Source organism: Lissotriton helveticus, chromosome 2_1, assembly GCF_964261635.1.
Source record: "Lissotriton helveticus chromosome 2_1, aLisHel1.1, whole genome shotgun sequence".
Taxonomy (NCBI): Eukaryota; Metazoa; Chordata; class Amphibia; order Caudata; family Salamandridae; genus Lissotriton; species Lissotriton helveticus.
Window position 1 is genome coordinate 460156693 of NC_136059.1, and position 8479 is coordinate 460165171.

An 8479-nucleotide genomic window follows, 5' to 3' on the forward strand; every position below is an offset into this window, starting at 1 on the left:
ACCTTGTACTTGTATAAAATGCCCCTCACCATACACTGACAGAGCTCACCGTACACAAGCAAAGAGCTCTGCCTACTCTTACAGAGGCACAAAGCTCAACTTACTCTCATAGAGGTTCTCTTCACGCTACAATTACAGAGGCAATCTGTCCACCCTACACTCACACGTTCTACCCACACCCCTAACTCACACATGCGTCCTGAAACCCTACAGCCAAACAACCAACTCTGTGCTCACAGAGAACCCTTCTCAGCGCTCACACAAATATTGCCGTTTCTCCCATGTTTGGAGGCTGTGGTGAAAGGAAGAACATGCAAACAGGTATTGATGCACCCTTTGTCCGATTTGAGCTTTCTTATTCATTTGTATATTCACACAGTAATGCTTTGTAAAGGTGTGTGGTGATGCCCATGTTGCTACTGGGCAAATGGAGTCAATGGGTACATTGGCCATAAAGGCTAGGGTTGCTGCTTTCATTCTAGTGAAGTGATCTGTTGGTTGAAATGTTAGTTCTTTTTTGGCATAACACAATTGAATGGCTTGTACTATCAGTCTTGCAATAGTTGCCTTTGTGACAGATGATCCTGTGTTGCTATGTGCATAGGCGACAAACAATTGCTTTGTCTTCCTGATTTGTTCTGTTTTTTTGCAAATAGTACAATAAAGTCCTCCTTACATCCAGGATATGGAGGCTTCTCTCTCGTTTAGTCTTTGAGGTTTTAAAGAAAACCGGCAGGAGAATGCTTTGGTTTAAGTGATACTTAGATACTATTTTGGCAAAAACTGTGGGTTAGTTTTCAAGATCACTTTATCCTTCTGGATTTGTAAGTACGGTTCTTGAATTGTTAGTGCTTGCAGTTCACTCACTCTTCGTAGTGATGTTATTGCAATGAGACAGGCCGTCTTTAGAGTAATTTGTTTTAGATTTGCTGTATGCATGGGCTCGAAAGGCTTTGCCATTAGTTGAGAAAGTACTGTATTTAAGCTCCATGTGAGTACTGGAGCTGCTTTTGGTGGGGCAATTCTTTTTGCTCCTTCTAAAAATCTTTTGATTACTGGTCTTGTAAAGAAGCTTTTGCATGATTTTCCTCTTGTGTATGCCACTTTGGCAGCAAGGTGCACTTTAATGCTTGAGTAGTTGATGTTCCTATCCAAGAGGTAAGTAAGGTATATAAAAACTGTTTGTGTATTGATTGAACGGTTTTTCTTCTTAGCGGTGCACCATGTGGTATATCGCTTCCGTTTTGCTTTATAGCATTTGTTGACTGTTTCCTTGCCTGTGTATAATTTCCATGGTTCGCAGAGGCAGATTAAGGTACCCAAATTCTATGCATTCAGGCGCCAAGCTGCTAGGTGTAGCGTAGTTGGCTCTGGGTGAAAGATCTCGCCCTCTTGCATTGTTAGCAGGTCCTTTTCTGCTTTGATCTTGATCATTTCTCCTCTGGATAGTTCTAGGAGGGTCGAGTACCATGTTTGCCTTGGCCATTGAGAAGCAATGAGAATCATTTTTTCCTGGGATTTTTGCTTTTTGAAACACTCTTTGCATCAGGGGTATTGGTGGAAAGGCGGAAGCAAATGTCTGTAACCAATTGAGCAAAAGTGCAATTCCCTTTGATCGGTGGTGTGAAAACCTCGAGGCAAAGGACTGGCATTTTTTGTTCTGCACTGTTGCAAACAGGTCTATCACTGGTGTTCCCCAGATGTTGAACAGGTATTGAACTGTTCTCGGTTTAAACTTCCATTCAAAGAAGCAGTTGTTCGGTCTGCTTAGTTGGTCCGCTGTAATGTTGTCTACATATGCTAGATGTATTGTCTGTAGGTTGATTTTCTGAATAATTACCCATTGCCAGATTTTCTGTGCAACTTTGCTCAGGGAAAAGGACCTTGTCCCACCTTGTTTGTTTAGATAGAACATTGTTGTTATATTGTCTGTTTGAATTGATATGGTTTTCCCCTGAATGTGTTTCTGGAATGCCTTGAGTGCTAGAAAGACAGTTTTCATTTCCAAAAAGTTGATGTGCTTTGTGGAATCTTGTTCATTCCATTGTCCATGAAATTTCATCCGGTTGCAATGTGCTCCCCAACCGTTGAGGGATGCATCTGTGGTGACAGTCACAGATGGAGTTGGGTCCCTGAAAGGTCTCCTCTGTGATATGTTGTTGGATGCCCGCACTTGTATCTCTGCTTGCACCCTTTTCGCAACACCCACTGGATCCTCCCAACTTCCTGTGGCTTGAGACCAGCTGTTGGTCAGCCATTCTTGAAATGGGCGCATGTGTAGGCGAGCGTGCGGGATAAGAGGGATACATGATGCCATCATGCCAATTAATTTCATGACCTTCCTTACTGTCAGAGACTAACCCTCTGGTAGAGGGTTGTTTCTTAATGGATTGCTTGTATTCTTTCTTCAGTGGGGTATGCCTTCGCTTTCGCTGTATTTAATCTTGCTCCCAGGAAGGATTTTTCTCTTTCTGATGTTATTGAAGATTTTATTGTGATTTATGTAGGAACCTAGTGTTTGTAGTGTCTTGATTGTTTTTGACATGTTTGTTTTGAATGCCCCCTTATGAGCCAATCGTCTAGATTGAGGTAGATGTGGATCTTTTCTCTTCTCAGGTGTGCCACCACTGCGGCTAGACATTTTGTGAACACCCGTGGAGCTCATTTTATTCCGAACTGAAGTACTTTGAATTGGTAGTAGGTTCCATTGTGCAGGAATCTTAGGTACTTCCTGTGTTTTTTGTTCATGGGGATATGCAAGTAGGCGTCTTTGAGGTCTATTGTTGCCAAGTATTCCCCTTTTTGAATTTTGTGGTATTATTTGATGGACGGTACACATTTTGAAACGTTGTGTTAGTATGAACTTGTTGATGAATCTTACGTCCAGAGTTTGATCCTGTTTGGGTATTGGGAAGTATAGGGAGTAGTTTCCTGGGAACCATTCTTGTTTCAGTATCTTTTCTATTGCCTGTTTTAGGCATAGTTACTTGATTGCTGCGTGTTTGTTCTGATCTAGTCAAGTCAAGTCAAGTCAAATAATTTATATAGCGCTCTACATACCCAGAGGGTCTCAAGGCGCTTGAGGAGGGGAGGGGAATTACTTGTCAAATATCCACGTTTTAAGTTGTTTTCTGAATGCTAGGTGATTCTGAGTAAGGCGAAGGTGAGTGGGAAGGGAGTTCCAGGTTTTAGCTGCCAGGTAGGAGAAGGATCTGCCTCCCATGGTGGTTTTGTTGATGCGGGGTACAGTGGCAAGGGCTTGGTTGGATGATCGTAGCTGGCGGGAGGGGGAGTAGAAGGACAGTCGTGTGTTGAGGCATTCTGGTCCGGTTTCGTAGAGTGCTTTGTGTGCGTGGGTTAGGAGCCGGAAGGTGATCCTCTTATTGACGGGTAGCCAGTGGAGGTTTTTCAGGTGACCAGAGATATGTTCTTTACGCGGGATGTCTAATATGAGCCTGGCTGAGGCGTTTTGGATTCGTTGGAGTTTTTTCTGGAGTTTAGCGGTAGTACCGGCGTAGAGGGTGTTTCCGTAGTCCAGTCGGCTCGTGACCAGGGCGTGGGTGACCGTTTTCCTAGTTTCTGTGGGGATCCAATGAAATGTTTTTTTGAGCATGCGAAGAATGTTGAAGCAGGATGAAGAGACGGCGTTGACTTGTTTGTACATCGAAAGTGAGGAATCCAGGATGACGCCCAGGTTCCGTGCGTGGTCTGTCGGGATGGGTGCTTTTCCAAGGGCTTCTGGCCACCAAGAATCGTCCCATGCAGAGGGGGAGGTACCTAAGATAAGGACTTCTGTTTTATCAGAGTTCAGTTTCAGACGGCTATGCCTCATCCATTCGGCAACTTCTTTCATTCCTTCGTGTAGGTTAGTTTTGGCGGTGTGTGGGTCATTGGTGAGTGATAGGATCAGTTGAGTGTCATCCGCGTAGGAGATGATGTTGAGGTTGTGTTGGCGTGCGATGGTTGCGAGGGGGCTCATGTATACATTGAAAAGGGTGGGGCTGAGTGAAGATCCTTGTGGAACGCCGCAGATGACTTCAGTGGCTTCTGACTTGAATGGTGGAAGGCGGACTCTCTGGGTTCTTCCGGTGAGGAACGAGGTGATCCATTCTAGTGCTTTTCCTTGGATTCCGATGTTTCTGAGGCGCTGTAGAAGGGTGTTATGGCAGACTGTGTCGAAGGCTGCGGAGAGGTCGAGGAGGATGAGGGCGACTGTGTCTCCATTGTCCAGTAGGGTTCGAATGTCATCTGTTGCTGCGATGAGGGCGGTTTCAGTGCTGTGTTTGGCTCGGAAGCCGGACTGTGAGGAGTCGAGGGAGTTGTTGGCTTCGAGGAAGGCGGCGAGCTGGTTGTTGACGGCTTTCTCGATGACTTTGGCCGGGAATGGAAGGAGCGAGATGGGACGGTAGTTTTTGAGTTCGGAGGGGTCCGCTGTGGGTTTTTTCAGAAGGGCGCTGAGTTCTGCGTGTTTCCAGCTTTCCGGGAAGGTGGCGGAGTTGAGGGAGCAGTTGATGACGTCTCTGAGGTGCGGTGCTATGACGGAGTCTGCTTTGTTGAAGATGTGGTGAGGGCATGGGTCTGTGGGGGATCCTGAGTGGATGGAGTTCATCAGGCGGATAGTGTCCTCAGTGGAGATTGGGTTCCAGTCATGAAGGGTGTTCGATGGTGGTGAAGGTCCAGCAGATGGTTGGGTGGAATGGTCTCCGGGTTGGTTGTCGAAGCTGTTGTGGATGTCTGCAATTTTGTTGTGGAAGAATGAGGCTAGGGAGTCGCAGAGGGCTTGAGAGGGGGTGATGTCGTTGGAGTTGGCCGAGGGATTGGTGAATTCCTTGACGATGTTGAAAAGTTCCTTGCTGTTGTGGGCGTTGCTATCTAGTCGGTCCTTGAAGGCGGTTTTCTTGGCTTTTCGGATCAGTTGGTGGTGTGTGCGAGTGGCGTTTTTGAAGGCTTCCTTGGTGCTGGTGGTCTTTTTTCCAGGCCTTCTCCAGGGATCGGCAGAGTTTCTTGGATTTCTTAAGATCATCGTTGAACCAGGAGGCTTTCTTGCTGCCAAGTTTGATTTGTCGTTTTTTCAGTGGTGCTAGGATGTCGGCGCTGTTGGATAACCATAGGGTGAGGTTGGTGGCGGCTTGGTCGGGGTTTGAGGAGTGGGCGGGGGGCTTTTGAAGAAGCGATGAGGAGATCTGGTCGATGGTGATTTTGTTCCAGTTTCTTTGCAGAGTTTGTTGGGGGTGGTTGTTGGGTTTGGGCTTGTTGTAGGTAAAGTGGACGCAGCTGTGGTCAGTCCAGAGGAGAGCCGTAGTGTGGCTGAAGGAGACATGGTTGCTGGAGGTGAAGATAGGGTCGAGTGTGTGACCTGCGATGTGGGTGGGGGAAGTGACCAGTTGTTTAAGTCCGAGGTTGGCGAGGTTGTCCAAAAGGGTGGTGGAGTTATGGTCTTTGTTCTTTTCAAGGTGAAAATTGAGGTCTCCCAGAAGGATGTAATCTTTGGATGGGAGGGCGTGTGGAGTGATGAAATCCGTGATGTCTTCACTAAATTGTGCGCGGGGTCCTGGAGGTCTGTAGAGGAGGGTGCCTCTGAGTGTGGTTTTGGGGTCGGTGTGAATCTGGAAGTGAAGGTGTTCAGAGTTGGCGAGATTGACGTCAGAGCTGGTTGAGATGTGGATGGATTTTTTGTGGACGATAGCGATTCCTCCTCCTGTGTGGCCGGTACGGTCCTTGCGTATGATCTTATAGTCTTCTGGGATGGCAATGGTGATGTCTGGGGCGGAAGAGGCGTTCATCCATGTTTCTGTTAGGAAGGCGACGTCCGGAGAGATGGTGTCTAGTAGATTCCATAGGTCAATGGCGTGCCTGTGGATCGATCGGGTGTTGAGCAAGATGCATTGTAGGTTGTTGGGATCGGGAGTCTGTGGGGTGGTCGTAGCGGAGTTGCTGACGGTGCCGATGAATTTGCAGGGGTAGCATGAGAAAGGTCCATGGGTGTGTCCAGGAGCGGCTTGGACGCAGTTGGGGGAGCGGCCGGGGTTAAGGGCTAGGAGGGTGGGGGCATCGTAGGTAATGCGGGAGGGCTGGGCAAAGCGAGGGCCAGGGGATCTGGCGCTGGGCGCGGTCCAGGCGCGGAAGGGCGTAGACGGGCTTACCTTTGGCGCACCTTCGGCGCGACTGGGGCGCGATCGCTGCGCGTAAACGCTGCGCGCGGGAACAACTGTCATATATGGATAGTGGAGGGGGAGGGGCGAGGGTGGCTCAGCTGGGAGGCGGGGCGGGCTCACGAGGACGAGGACACCAGCAAAACAAACAAAATGGCAGCGGGGGGGGGAGGGCAGAGCAAAGCGCCGGGGGTAATCGCGTGTAAAGTGCCTGAGAAAGCAGCGGAATTACAGCGAAGCAGCGCTCAGGGCAGAGGCACAAAAATCAACTTTAGGGTGGAAGGCACAATCTCTACTGTACCAGGTCTCGGCAGTCAGGCTGCAAGCAGGCTGTGGAGCGACCTCTCAGCGCAGGAGCGAAAGAGGATCACAGCGCTTCCAGGTATGGGAGCGCTGTATAAGGACAGTGGGAGGGCGGCTCAGCTGGGAGGCGGGGCGGGCTCACGAGGACGAGGACACCAGCAAAACAAACAAAATGGCAGCGGGGGGGGGGGGAGGGCAGAGCAAAGCGCCGGGGGTAATCGCGTGTAAAGTGCCTGAGAAAGCAGCGGAATTACAGCGAAGCAGCGCTCAGGGCAGAGGCACAAAAATCAACTTTAGGGTGGAAGGCACAATCTCTACTGTACCAGGTCTCGGCAGTCAGGCTGCAAGCAGGCTGTGGAGCGACCTCTCAGCGCAGGAGCGAAAGAGGATCACAGCGCTTCCAGGTATGGGAGCGCTGTATAAGGACAGTGGGAGGGCGGCTCAGCTGGGAGGCGGGGCGGGCTCACGAGGACGAGGACACCAGCAAAACAAACAAAATGGCAGCGGGGGGGGGGAGGGCAGAGCAAAGCGCCGGGGGTAATCGCGTGTAAAGTGCCTGAGAAAGCAGCGGAATTACAGCGAAGCAGCGCTCAGGGCAGAGGCACAAAAATCAACTTTAGGGTGGAAGGCACAATCTCTACTGTACCAGGTCTCGGCAGTCAGGCTGCAAGCAGGCTGTGGAGCGACCTCTCAGCGCAGGAGCGAAAGAGGATCACAGCGCTTCCAGGTATGGGAGCGCTGTATAAGGACAGTGGGAGGGCGGCTCAGCTGGGAGGCGGGGCGGGCTCACGAGGACGAGGACACCAGCAAAACAAACAAAATGGCAGCGGGGGGGGGGGGGGGGAGGGCAGAGCAAAGCGCCGGGGGTAATCGCGTGTAAAGTGCCTGAGAAAGCAGCGGAATTACAGCGAAGCAGCGCTCAGGGCAGAGGCACAAAAATCAACTTTAGGGTGGAAGGCACAATCTCTACTGTACCAGGTCTCGGCAGTCAGGCTGCAAGCAGGCTGTGGAGCGACCTCTCAGCGCAGGAGCGAATTTTCTTTCTTTTGGCGGGTTTGCAGGTGGTATTTTTGTTAGCTCTATGCAATACCCGTATTTTACCAAATTTAAAATCCAATTGTCTGTTATCCTTCCCCATTGTATGTGTAATAAGGATAGCCTTCCCCCCACTGGTGTTTTTTTGTGGGTTCCTTTTTGTGGTTGAGTCAGTTTGAAGATTGGCCTCTTACTAGGCCATTGCCTCTTCCTTGAAAGGGCTGCTTCTGTTGTTGCTGCCAACCTTGGTAGCTTGACTGTTTTAAATGTACCTCTTTGCTGCAGGGCCCCATTGCCCTTGCTGTTTCGTAGTCCTTCTTAATTTGCTGAAGGGATTTATCAAACTCTTTGCCAAATAGAGCTTCTCCATTAAATGGGCTGTTGATGGAGGTCTGAACCTCCTGTTTAAAACCTGAGATTCTGAGCCAGGCATGTCTTCTTAGGATGGTTCCTGTGCACATCTGCCTACTAGCAGTGTCTGCTGCATCTAAAGCTGACTTTAGACAGGTGTTTGCCACGTTTGTCCTCTCCTGAACAATAGATGTTGCCCTCTTTCTGTCTTCCTCAGGAACTTTGTTCAACAACTCCTCTATGTCATCCTACTGTTGGTGGCCATATCTATTCAGTAGGGCATTTGAGTTGGCTGCCTCCTTTTCCATCCTTCTCCCCACTATATCCATCCTCTTACTTTATTTTTCTGGTGGAGGCCTCGTACTGCATTTGCTCTTCTCCTGGCAGCGGTGACAATAACAAAGTCAGGTATTGTACTTCCCTGAATATATTTAGTGAGGAGGATTTATACTGTTTCTCTACTCTGGGGGTTACCTCTTTGCTTGAGGCTGGTTCTTTTCCTTGATCCAGAATACTGAGCAGCATTGGAAGGTATAGTGTCCATTTATTTGCTGGTGCCTGGGTTTCTAGTAAGAAGTATGTGTCCCCCTTTTCTTCCTCTAAGGGTACACCAATTATAATTATAGAAAGCAATGTCA

The 8479-nt window shown here is 49.1% G+C and overlaps 1 protein-coding gene across 3 annotated transcripts in view; it reads right to left on the bottom strand.

Moving 5' to 3' along the window:
• Positions 1–8479, bottom strand: part of IL6ST (interleukin 6 cytokine family signal transducer) — a 564825-nt gene that overhangs the window by 165679 nt on the left and 390667 nt on the right. The window lies entirely within an intron of this gene.